Genomic DNA, 13,236 nt, shown 5'->3' with positions numbered 1-13,236 from the left:
GAAAATGAAAATGATTATGAACTGAGAAATTCTTTGTGGCATTTTTCTCCACTTAGTAACATCAATACAGAAATAATGTAAATAGCCTGGGACCAAGTAATTTTTTCCAATAAGTAAGATAGAGAAATGTTATCCAAATCCAGAACATTATGAAACTATTAGTAACACCTACACCTTCCATTCTGCCTGGCATCATCAAAGCAATGACACATAATCAGTTTGTTTAAAAAAATGAACTACTGCACAACTGGATGGGTATTTTGAAGACTTTTATGCCTGTTTTTATTTCCTTTAAATATCTCATGAATAAGATGAATTGAGATAAAAACGAGGGCAGTACACTTGTATTTTTTAGTCTGTGGAAGCTTCGATATCTGTTCTGCATAAACATATTGGTTTCTGAGCCTTCACCCAGAAAAACAGAAGCTTGCCGAGCATTATAAATGCTGTTCAAATATTTTCCTGAGACATGAAAGAGAAAATATCATCACAAGTAATGAAAGTGAATAAGAAAAAACCCCAGAAGTATGGCATTTGGACAGACCAAGTGAGAACGCAGAGAGAGAGAGAGAGAGAGACAGCAAGGAGGGAGGAAAAGATCTTGAACATAGGCACAGCCCATTGACCACACAGAGGGTCCCTTCTGAGCCGGGTTTTCATGCATGTTTTGAGTCTGTTTTGTCATTTGGCTTTAGCTATATTAGGGCTTCTGTTCCTGCTTGTATCTTACAGATATATAGAAATAACTTATAGAAGAGTAAAAAGTATTACTAAAATGTAATAAAATATTTGGGGAGTCCGAGAAGTTAAAAGACTTATTCAATTAAAATCCATTTGGGGAAAGTTTACTCAACAAAGGTCTGTGATAATGTCAAAAGTGTGAAACGTACTTTGTTACCTTACAGAAGTCATATATGGTACAGGTAGAGTTGGTAAAGCACACACATCCAACACAAAATACACTCATGCGTGTGTGTGCGTGCACACACTTGCACATGCACACATCAGGCTTATAAATATCCAGAATGATAGGTCTATCTTATTTAAGTCAATGAGAGGAAACATTTTGATCTATTAAATGCTGCCTAAGTATATATGGTACAATTTCAAGGTAACTGCTACCCTCTGTCTCACAAAAAAGCTTCTTAAAATTATTAAGTCAGTGTTTAAAACAATTAGAAAAGATATACTTAGCCAAGGTGCTATCCCACTTTCCATTTGAAAGAAATTTACTAGGTATTTATCCACCTAAATTATGCTAAGTCTGTGATTTAGAACAAAGTGTCAGTAGTGAACACATTTTGGGGGGGCAGCCCAGCCCCCGACACTCCTCTGAGAAATGCCCCCCTTCCTAACTGTGCTCATACAGACGGCCCCGGACAACCATGCTTGCATTCTATGATACCACATCTGAAGCTATTGCTGACCAGGGTACTCACCTAACCCTGACTGTCCTAGAAATACACACACACACACACACACACACACGCACGCACGCACGCACGCACACACACACACACACACACACACACAGACACACTGAGAAAACTCCTTACCAGGTATCATTACCCTTTTTGCCCTGGAATCCTTATATCCTTAGAATAAATTTTCCTTTATTCATTTAAGCTATTTACAGTGGCTTTCTGTGACTTGTAATCAAAAGACTTGATTTAGATAGACAAAATGGAGGGAAAGGAAGAGAGATACTGATGGGCATAAGCTCTAGTGTGGTGACAACATGGAACAATAGTGACACTTCATGCCAAAGAGATGGGGAAAATTTATATCTCTGATCCTCTAGACCAACAGTCCCCAACCTTTTTGGCACCAGGGACCGGTTTTGTGGAAAACAATTTTTCCACGGCCGGGGGGGCGGAGGGGGTAATGGTTCAGGCGGTAATGGGGGTGATGGGGAGAGGCAGATGAAGCTTTGCTCGCTAGGCCGCCACTCACATCCTGCTGTGCAGCCCGGTTCCTAACAGGTTGGGGACCCCTGCTCTAGACCTTTAGGGGTGAAAAGTCCTAGAACCTGCTTTTCCCTGTTCTCCCCCTTTCCCCAACACTCAAGACTCCTCTCCACTGTCTGCTTGAAACCAGACATAATCTCATTCTGTCCTCTATCCATGATGATGTCAGCCACCATAAAACACCCAGACTTTCAGGTCACCCTCCTCTTTTACAGTGTAAGCCCAAGTGAATCTGCTCCTATTCCAATGGTTCCCAAACTTTACTGCATATCAAAATCAACTGGAAGGTTTGCTAAAACACAGATTGCTGGGCCTGAATTAGCTTCTGATTCAGTAGGCATAGGGTCAGGCCTAAGAATTGGAATTTCTAACAAGTTCCCAGGTGACGTGGATACTTGTGGTCCCAGTGGAAAACCACTGCCTTATTCCTTTCACCCTCCCCAAGTCTTGAAACTCACCTGTTGTGCTCCCTGAATTCAGAGTCTGTTGGTAGCAGAATGATGTATATCCTCAGCCTCTCTTTACTCTCTTGCTCTAAGGCAAACTTGACTCTTCCCTAAGGTCACATTTTCCTTGTAACCCCTCAAGTGGTGGCTGCTTTTTCTCTCAGAGCCCTAATAGGTCTAATGATCTGGAGGTGGCGTAGGTGTCCTCCTGGCTCCTCATTGCTACTTTCAGATGTTTCTCCCCATCTCCTTTCTAAAAACAACCAGCCATAAATCTTATGCCATCACATGATATTAAACCTGTCCCTCATTGTTGCCATCATTTTTGGCTTCCTGGGTTATTTTTCCTGATTTCTTGGTGATAAAAGCACCTGTTTCATTCTCTCCAATAACACTCCTGTTTAATTATGGTAGATTTCAATAGATGTATCGGTGATTCTTCTAACACTTTGGTCTACCAATTCCTTGACCACCTTTCCTGCAGTGATCTTGTCCTCAACCTAATGTTAGCCACTATCATATGCTCAGGCCTGGGCTCCTTCATAACCTCAGTATTAACTATCCTACTCTATCACTGCCACATCCTATCTTTCCAGCCCTCTCTCTCTAGTATTAGGACCCCAGCCATCCACTGACCCCAGTGAGACCTCTGATCTTTTGATCCTATTTTTTAAATTGACTTCACATCCTTCCAGATTAAATTTTATCATTATAATCACTCCCCTGTAAACACCCACCACTCCCTTGCTCCTCTCTCATTGCCTTAGTCATTTGGCAGATCCATAATCTTGGTTAAAAGCAACTCTTTCCCTCCTCCATATCTGCAACTCTGAAACTAAAATCATCTGGAGAAAAACACGCAGCCATATTGACTTGAAATCAGAAGTAGAGCCTTAATTCTGCAAGGCAATCATGCTAAATGTTTTTTTAAAGATTCATTTCCCCACTCTCTTGATGAGGATTTTAAATATTTTTCTTTCTTTCCAAACCCCAGTATCTTTTTCCTCACTAAGAAAATGAGAGCATTCACAAGAGAATTTACAGGGATCATCACCACCACTTCAATCCATCTTTGTCCTTAGAAAAGGACAAAGTTTTTAGGTAATCTTATCAAACCCCTTGGTTCAATGCACTACTTATATCTTCTCTTGGTTTAGCTGCTGTGTCCTGTTTCAACTGTAATTGCTGATTTTTTTTCAAAGTTTTTTTTTAATCTAATAATTCTTACTGTTAAAACATAAAAAGACAAAATGTTCTTTAGGAATCAACTCAACCCTTCTCCTTACTAAGAGCTTCTTCCCATGATTATAAAATGCCTCTTTTATACCAAGATAAAAAGTTTTATTTATCTTTGATTATTAAGTTTTAACAATTGTCATGCTATCCTCTTGGGCCATATACTCAGTTCATATTTATCTGATTATCTTTGCCTCCAGATATTTATAGTGGCTCTCACCATAGAAATCTGCTGTTGGTGAAAATAGGCTTATGTATAATTAAGAAGGAAGCCCTCTTCCTGTGCACCAGAACCATACATTTCCGACATCAAATTTGAGAGAATTTATGTTGCTCAATCATGGTATTTCAGTCAATATAGAAATAGCTACTGTTTTCTTATTAGTATGTCAATTTCAGTCCCCATAGTAGTTCCTTGTAAGTGCATTTTTAGTGTTGAAAGCATTTGTTGCTTTTTTGGTATTGTCTGCATTTATCTCTACCTTTTTTTGTGCTCCAAGTATCTAAAAACGAGCAGAACATCAAGATTCAGTGTTTCTTTGATCCATACGCCCAAATGGCTTTCTGTGTAGTCACATTTCTCAAACTCATTTTCCCCTTGGCCAGAGAGTAAGACACTGAGATGTGACATAATGAAAACTTTCAACATTCTGAACACTGCAATAGAGCTTATTTGAAGATAAGGGTAGTTACTTGTGGTCCCGTAGACTGCAGTGTCTTTCAAACTGCAATGCCACAAAACAGTAACATGTCAAACATTTTTGACTAAGACCGCCCCCCCGTGAGAAATGCATTTTGCTTTGTGTCCAGAACACACACACCTACATACATACAAAACTGAAACAAAATTTTCGCAAAAAAATACTTAACCTACATTTCCTGTGATGTACTTTTGATATTTTCTTTTTTTCTAAAATGTTTATTAACCTAACCAAATTGATTCTTTGACCCTTTACAAGGTTGTTAATCAGATGGAAAAATACTTCATTAATTGAGAGAATGAAAAGATTGAAAATGTATATATACAAATATAATACTTTAAAATACAGATGTTTCTGTAAACATATTTGTATGTACAAAATGTATTTCTCACCATACGTTACTGTGAACAAAGTTTGCAAGTTACTGCCTTAAAGAGTAAGAGGATGGAAGAGGTAAGTGGGCAAATAAAACAGACAGCCTTGTGGGGGAAGCAGAGTGATATCAGCAATATTGGTTTCCATTTATTTTTTATTTCTTAATTATTAGGTAAACATCTAAGATTGATTTCTTTCCTTCCTTCACCTAATACTTTTTTCTCAAGAGTTATATACCAAGCTATATAGGATACAGAACTATGTTTGAGTATTGATTACAGAGATGAAGTTAGTTTCTCAATCTTAAACAAAATAAATAACCCTCTGACCTAACTTGGGTACTTCATCTTTAAAGAATTTGAGGATTTTTTTCTAACTCTTTGGGTGCTCTTTCTTCAGCTATTATGAGCAAGGGTTAATACATATTCATGTTGTACATCCTCTACCATTGTTTCTGTATTACAGATCCTCAGGGCTATATTCATGATAGTTAAAGACATAAATTTAAAAAGCTTTCATGAGGATTGGTATATTGTTCATCTACTGTTAAATATAATTCTAATGACTGGATAACTCAATGCCTCAGAAATCTATGTCCATTTACATCAGAAGCAAAGACTAACTGTCTGACCAAGAAACTGACTGCATACAACACTGGATGCCCAAAGGAGCAAGCAGAACCTGCTCTCTGCCCTTTGGGGGTTTAAACGCTCAAATATCAAGTATAAAATAGTTTGTTTTGCCCTAGAAAAAGGGAAAAAGTGGGAGATTCTGTCTTAGTAGCACTTCTCATTTGACTGTCATCTCTCCTGATATAAAAATTCTCCTCTCTCCCCTCCCATCTCTCTGACCTTTAATTGACCTGCTTTCCCCCTTTCTCCCGTGTTCTCCCCGGAAGCTCTCTGGTGTTGCTTTCATCCTGACTGTGGCTGACAGGAGCCCCATCTACTCCACCTATCATGCTTCTTTCACCTTTCCCTAACTGAATCAGCGGCACAGTTATTAAGATCATAGGCTCCACCTTAGACTGCCAGGGTTCTAAGCCCAGCACTCCCTTTGACCAGCTTTGCAAACTTGGGCGACTTATTGCGAGGAATGTAAAAAGTGTCGTGATGTCTGAAAACAACTTTCAAATAGTTTAACCAAAAAAAAAGCTGTGTGTGTATATATATAATGTGTGCATACAAGTATAGGCCCTGGATTTATCCGTGGCAATTATTTATTTTGAACAGTTTCCTTTTTAGAGATTTTAGAAGGCCAGAAACTGAATTTAATTCAACAATGGTCTTAAAACCTTTCTATGTGCATCTCATTGTGATAGACACTGGAAATAGTCAATTTTGTATAAATTCAACAGTAAATTTTGTGTATACGTATATTGATATGTATCTCCAGCATGGTAAGACACACACACACACACACACACACACACACACACACACACACACACACACACACACACACACACACACACACACACACACACACACACACACACACACACACACACACACACACACACACACACACACACACACTGGCACACACCCAACTGGTCAATCAACTAAACCTTTAGCTTGCTAAATAATAAGAAATCATTTTCTTCCAGTTTTAACAGTTTCTTTCAATTCAACCTTTAGAAAACTGAATGTTCAGTTCCCAGAGGCTGATCTTTCTTCCCAAGGGGGTGTCTGGCTGTAGGGGAGAACTCAGGAATCCTCCTGACAATGGGACTGAGGTGGATGGTTCGTGCGCCATCTTTCTCTTTGAGGCAGGGTGGTTCATCTGGGCTCATCTCTGGACTGACATCCCCTGATGTGACTCAGTTAGTCAGCCTCAAATGACATCCCAGCCCTGGCTGACCCCTCATTGCACCTTGGGAGAGACCCTGAAGCAGGGCACCCAGCTCTGCCGTGACTGGTCTCCTGACTCACAGAAACTATTAAGTGTGTACTGGTTTAAGCTACTAAGTTTGTAGTAATTTGTCATGTAGAACATATGACTAATATATAACTGTTACCACAGAATGGGGAACCACGGAAACTGATAGACCTATGAGCCCCCAAACTGCTAGATTTATCAATGGCACTTTTTTTATTCTGGACACCTTTTTTTTTTTTAATAGAGATTTTAGAAGGCCAGAAACTGAATTTAATTCAATTCAAGACAAGTCTACTAGTATTAATTCAACAAGAGTTCCTAAAAAGATTCTATATGTTCCTCATTGTAATAGACACTGAGAATAGAAAAGTAAATATAACATAGTCCTCAATTCAAGGGATGTAGCTCTGTTGGTGAAGACAAATTTGTAGGACTCTGTATCATAGGGCATGGTATGAGTTATTAGTATATATTTTTAAAGCATCATGTGATGGTTGATTTTATGTGTCAACTTGGCTGGACCACGGTGCCTAGATATTTGCTCAAACATTATTCTGGATGTTTCTATGAGGGTGTTTTTTTGGATAAGATTAATACTTAAATCAGTGAACTTTGAATAAAGCAGATTGCCCTCCATACTGTGGGTGGGGCTCATCCAATCAGTTGTCTTAATTAAACGAAGACTAAACTTTTTTGAGAAAACAGGAATTCTGCTAGCAGATGGCCTTTGGACTTGAACTGCAACATTAGTTCTTCCCTGGGTCACATTAGTCACATGAGTCAATTTCTTAAAAGAAATCTCTCTCTCCCTCTATGCACACATCCTCTTGGTTCTGTTTCTCTGGAGAACTCTGAGCAATGCACACCTCATACCATAACACTAATGGCTTAAATTGTAATCTTTAATTTGATTGGTTTCATATTGAACCATGAATCATCACTTATAGTTCATGTCTGTTATTTGGTTCCTTCTCTGACAGCCTCACTGGATTGTAAATTCTTTGAGGACATCTGGGTGTTTTTTTGTTTGTGTGCCCCTAAACTGTTTAGCATAGAGTTGAACCATTTGTTAGCTTTGTAACTTAGAGCAAATTACTTCATGTCATTAACCTTCAATTTTCTCATTTGTAAAATGTGGATAGTAAGTGTGAACTACCATTCTCACAGAATTGCTTTTAGGGCTGATTGAGACAAGACTATAAAGAATTTTGTATAGTGCCTAGTACTCTAATTAACACTCAATAAATCTTTTTTGTGTGTATTATTATTATCTGTACCTGAAGAATAGGTAGTACTCAATGAATGTTTATTAAATACAAATTTTAAATGACAGCAAGATAGAAGTTATTATGCCCAAGATGAAAAAAATAATACTATATACAAGTTTTAACTCAATACATTTGAGAGATGTGGGTACTTACTGAAACCACCTCCAATATTATAAAACATGATCTTCAGGTACATCCCATATGCAAAATGAAGTGTAGAATAAAAAATGTTCTCAGGTGTTACCAGTTATGCACCCCAAATTTTGCATAGGTTCTCAACATGTTTTGATGCTGCTTTAGTTTTTTTCTTATCAATTACAAAATTTTTCTAAACCCTGCATTTAGGAATGGAGTCAGGTATTCCGAACTGGTAGTTATGCAGAATAAAAAGGGAATGTGGTGGGATGAGCTTATAGCTGAATCCTAGCAGGCTAGGACTAATTTTCCATAATTCTTCCTTTTGTATTTTTAATAATGAGGGATAAATGTTTTTGAGTTAAATTATGTAGTTCAGCAGTGGAGAAAAGAATACAAAATTGAAGATTAGTTTTTAGATAATTGTTTTTTGTATTTAGAGAAAGAAGGAAGTAAGAAAGCAGTTGGTTACATTTTTACTCAACTTTCTTTTTAGTCTAAAAATTTCAGTTTGTCAGACATACACTATGGAAAGTTATATAAAGCAGCAAAGCCTGTATAATTTTCTATTTTTTAAAATTTTGCAAAGTCAATAATGACTGCAGGAAAACAGTGGCCTAACCTCTCGATGAGGATTTAATAATAGTGTACTCTACTGAGGTCTCCTATTGGTAAGATTTCATTCCTTAAAAACAATGTGGTTCAGAACACCTACTGGAATACTAAATACTTGATTAATTGCAATTAAATAATACTGGTTCAAGCATTTTATTTCTTTTCATTTTTGGATTATTTTCATCATGCTTCATATCAACATCAGTGAGGCTGCCATGGTACAGGCAATCTATTTTAAAATAGGGTAGAAGCTCATCTTTATGGGATAAAAGGGAATTAATGTGGTGTATCAAACTCTCTATCAAGTTTAAAGTTCTATTATGCCAAGAAATAACATAAAATCTGTGTCAAATTTAGGGAAATTACCAATCCCTTATTTTGGTGACATGTAAACCAAAACTAACATTTTGATTTTTGGACTGATTGCTTCATTCACACAATGTCTTCTAAATATAAATAATTTCATGTCCCTAGTCTCTAAAAATTGAACCTCTGTTATGTTCAAGACGGTCCTGAGTCTTCCTTTAAGTGTCTCACATTTCTAGTAGAGGAGATAAGATGAAGCACAAATAGTAGCAAAACAAGGCAGTGAATGTTATGAGAGTTCAAAGCAGGGAAAGATCAGTTTTAGATAATAGGGCAAAGGACTGTTTCATGAAGGAAGTGTTAGAGGCGTGGAACCATAAATAGTCAGAAATGGAAGGGCACTTATGCATCATTTTTCATTTTACAGATGAGGAGAATGAGACCAGAAAGAGTAGAAACTTGTCTGAAGTCATTTTGTAAAATTATAACAGAATCTAGATTAGAATCCAGGTTCTATGACTCCTTGTCTATTGGACTTTTTAAAAATAGCAGCTTTATTGAGATATAATTAACATACCATAAATTCACACTTCTAGAATGTACAATTCAACTTTTAGTATACTAACAGATTTGTGCATCTATTAACATTATCTAACTCCAGAACCCTTTTGTCACCCCCCAAAAGAAATCCTGTACCTGTAAACATCACTTTCCATTATTTCCTCCTTGCAGACCCTGGCAGTGATTAATCTATCTTCTGTCTCTGTAGATTTGCCAATTCTGACATTTCATATAAATATAATTGTAAATATGTGGCCTTTTGCTTCTGTCTGTTTTTTTTTAACCATGCTTTAGGGGTTTATCCATGTTGTAGCATATATCATAATTTATTCCTTTTTACTGTTTAATAATATTCCAGTATATGGACACACCACATTTTGTTTATCCATTCAACAGTTGATGGACATTCAAGTTTCCACATTTTGACTATTATGAATAATACTGTAATGGGCATTCATGTACAAGATTTTCTGTGGATGTACATTTTTAATTCTTTTGGGTATATACTTGAAGTGGAATTGCTTCATATTATCATATGATAACTCTAAGTTTACCTTTCTGAGGAACAGCCAAACTCTTTTCCAAATGAGCTCCACCACTCTGCCTCCCTACCAGCAATGTATAAGGCTTTCAGTTTCTCCACATATTCATCAACCCTTTTCAATTTTAGCCAGCCAAGTGGATGTGAAGTGCTGTCTCATTGTGGGTTTTTTTTTTTTTTTTGCATTTCCTTAATGAATAGTGTAGTAGAGAATCTTTTCATGTACTTATAGCCACTTCCATATCTTCTTTGAAGAAATTTGTATTCAATTTTCCCCATTTTTAAGTTGGTTTGTCTTTTTATTGTTGAATTTAAATGTTCTTTACATATTGTGGATACAAGTCCTGTTATAGAAAATATGACTTGCCAGGAAAAAATAGAAAACATGAACAAATGAATCACAAGTAATGAAATTGAAACTGTGATTTAAAAACTTCAGAAAAAAAGGACCTGCAGATATTTTATTCCATTCTGTACATTGTTTCTTCACTTTCTTTATTTTTTAAATTTTTATTTATTTTTTGGCTGCATTGGGTTTTCGTTGCTGTGTGAGGGCTTCCTCTAGTTGAGGTGACTGTGAGCTACTCTTTGTTGCGGTGCATGGGCTTCTCATTGTGGTGGCTTCTCTTGTTGCGGAGCATGGGCTCTAGGCTCACAGGCTTCAGTAGTTGTGGCACGTGGGCTCAGTAGTTGCAGCCCGTGGGCTCTAGAGTGTACAGGTTTCAGTAGCTGTGGCATGCAGGTTCAGTAGTTGTGGCGCACGGGCTTAGTTGCTCCAAGGCATGTGGAGCAACTAAGTTGTATTCAACTAAATTGAATACAAATTTCCCAGACCAGGGATCGAACCCATGTTCCCTTCATCGGCAGGTGGATTCTTAACTACTGCACCACCAGGGAAGTCCTGTTTCTTCACTTTCTTGATGGTGTTCTTTGAAGCAGAAAAGTTTTTAATTTGATGAAGTCCAATTTATTTTTTCCTTCACTTTTGATGTTATATCTAAGGAATTATTGCCTAATCCAAGGTCAGAAAGATTTCTTATGTTTTCTTTAATAATTTTATAGTTTTAATTGTTGCATTTAGGTCTGCAATCTATTTAGAGTTACTTTTGTGTGTGGTGTGAGGTAGGAATCCAACTTCACTCTTTTGCAGGTAGATTCCAATTGTCTCAGCACCATTTATTGAAAAGACTTTTTTTCCCTTATTGAATTGTCTTGGCACCCTTGTCAAAAGTTAATTGACCATAAATATGAGTGTTTATTCCTAGATTCTCAGCTCTCTTCCATTGAACTATATCTGTTCTTAGGTGAATATTACACAATCTTGATTACGTAGCTTTAAATTAAGTTTTACAATCAGGAATTGTGAGTATTCATTTTTGTTGTTCTTTGTCAAGATTGTTTTGGCTATTTGAAGAATAGTGTCACCTTAACAATACTAAGTTTTCCAACTCACAAACATGGTATATCTTTCCAAATATTTGTCTTCAATTTCTTTAAACAATGTTTTGTAGTTTTCAGATACAAGACTTGCATTTTGTTAGATTTATTCCTGAGTATTTTGTTCTTTTTGATGCTATTGTAAATGGAATGTTTTTGTAATTTCATTTTTGAATTGTTCATTGCTACTCCATAAAAATACAGTTGATTTTTGGATATTTATCATATATCCCAGCAGTCCCCAACCTTTTTGGCACCAAGGACTGGTTTCACGGAAGACAGTTTTTCCATGGACCAGTTGAGGGGGATGGTTTCAGGATGATTCAAGCGCATTACATTTATTGTGCACTTTATTTCTATTATTATTACATTGTAATATATAATAAAATAATTATACAACTCACCATAATGCCGAATCAGTGGGAGCCCTAGACTTGTTTTCCTGCAACTAGATGGTCCATCTGGGGGTGATGGGGGACAGTGACACCCGAAGTATGCTGCTTATGTTCAGTCTACTCCGTGATCTCTCTTTGGTTGCTGTCACTGCAGAAAACCCTGCTTCACAAAGACAGGATGTTGGAAATGGAAGCAGGCTTTTTAGTGCTTTTGTGGCAATCTCAGGATATTCTGCCTTGACTTTAATCCAGAACGTATGGAGATTTGAAGTTGTCTCACACATACCTTTAAGGCCACCGTCATTTGCGATCTCAAGCAGTTGATCCTCTTCTAGCATGGACAAAAGTGATCCACCTGGCTTATTCACAAATGGGTTGTGGATCCATTCCTTCCCAGTTTGGGGGTCTATTGTGGTTGGGAAGTAACGCTCAAACTCTTTTGAAAGCTGAGATAGGTGATCATGCACCAGCTGGGAGAAAGAAGACCCTGGCTCAGTCTCTTTCAAAATCTCTGCTAATGTTTGAAATGTCAAAAATCCCAATATTTACTCATCACCCCCATAACGCCAGTTTGGCTTTGAATGCAGCCACTTTATCTGCCGACTTGAACACAGTTGTCGTTCTCCCCTGAAGTGACAGATTGAGTTCACTGAGCAGGTTGAATATGTCACACAAGTAAGCAAGTTTTGCGACCCATTCTGTGTCACTGAAATGTGCTGCCAGTGGTGACTGTTTTTCTAAAAGAAATCTCTGGAGCGGCTTTCATAACTCAGAAACTCTGGCCAGTGATCTACATTTAGAAAGCCACCTCACTTATGTGTATAAGAGAAGATGTGTGTGCTCTGCATTCGTCTCCTCACAGAGCTGTGTGAATAGACATGAATTAAGGGCATGTACTTTAATGTGGTTGATAATTTTAATCACATCCTGCAAAATGTTGTTAAGTTCAGATGACATTTTTCGGCTTGCCAGCATTTCTCTATGGATGACACGGTGCATAGACTCACATTCAGAAGCGATCTCTTTGATCCGAGTAGTGAAACCAGAAAGCCGTCCAGTCATGGCAGCTGCTTCATCCGTGCATATACTGACACAAAATGACCAGTTCAGTTTTCCTGGTATGTAATCATTTCAAAGACTTGAATAGTTCTGCAGCTGTAGCGTTGGTTGGCAACAAAAATGCACATAACATATCCGCATGCACATCCTCCTGAAAACTGTATTGCACAAAAATAGGCATTGTTGCCTTGTGGTCAATATCAGTAGACTTGTCAACCTGGGTTGCATACCACGGTGACTCATTAATCCTCTCCAACAGTTGTGCCTCAGTATCCTCTGCTATTTCATCAATTCGTCTACTTATAGTGCTAGC

The 13,236-nt window shown here is 37.5% G+C and overlaps 1 pseudogene; it reads right to left on the bottom strand.

Moving 5' to 3' along the window:
- Nucleotides 1-12,926, bottom strand: part of LOC115844384 (poly(A) polymerase type 3-like) — a 128,207-nt pseudogene extending 115,281 nt beyond the window's left edge.
- Between the last annotated feature and the right edge of the window lie 310 nt (nt 12,927-13,236).

Source organism: Globicephala melas, chromosome 10 (genome assembly GCF_963455315.2).
Source record: "Globicephala melas chromosome 10, mGloMel1.2, whole genome shotgun sequence".
In the NCBI taxonomy this organism is placed as follows: domain Eukaryota; kingdom Metazoa; phylum Chordata; class Mammalia; order Artiodactyla; family Delphinidae; genus Globicephala; species Globicephala melas.
The sequence above is the reverse complement of the archived record's forward strand: the minus strand, read 5'-3'. Positions and strand labels throughout refer to the sequence as shown.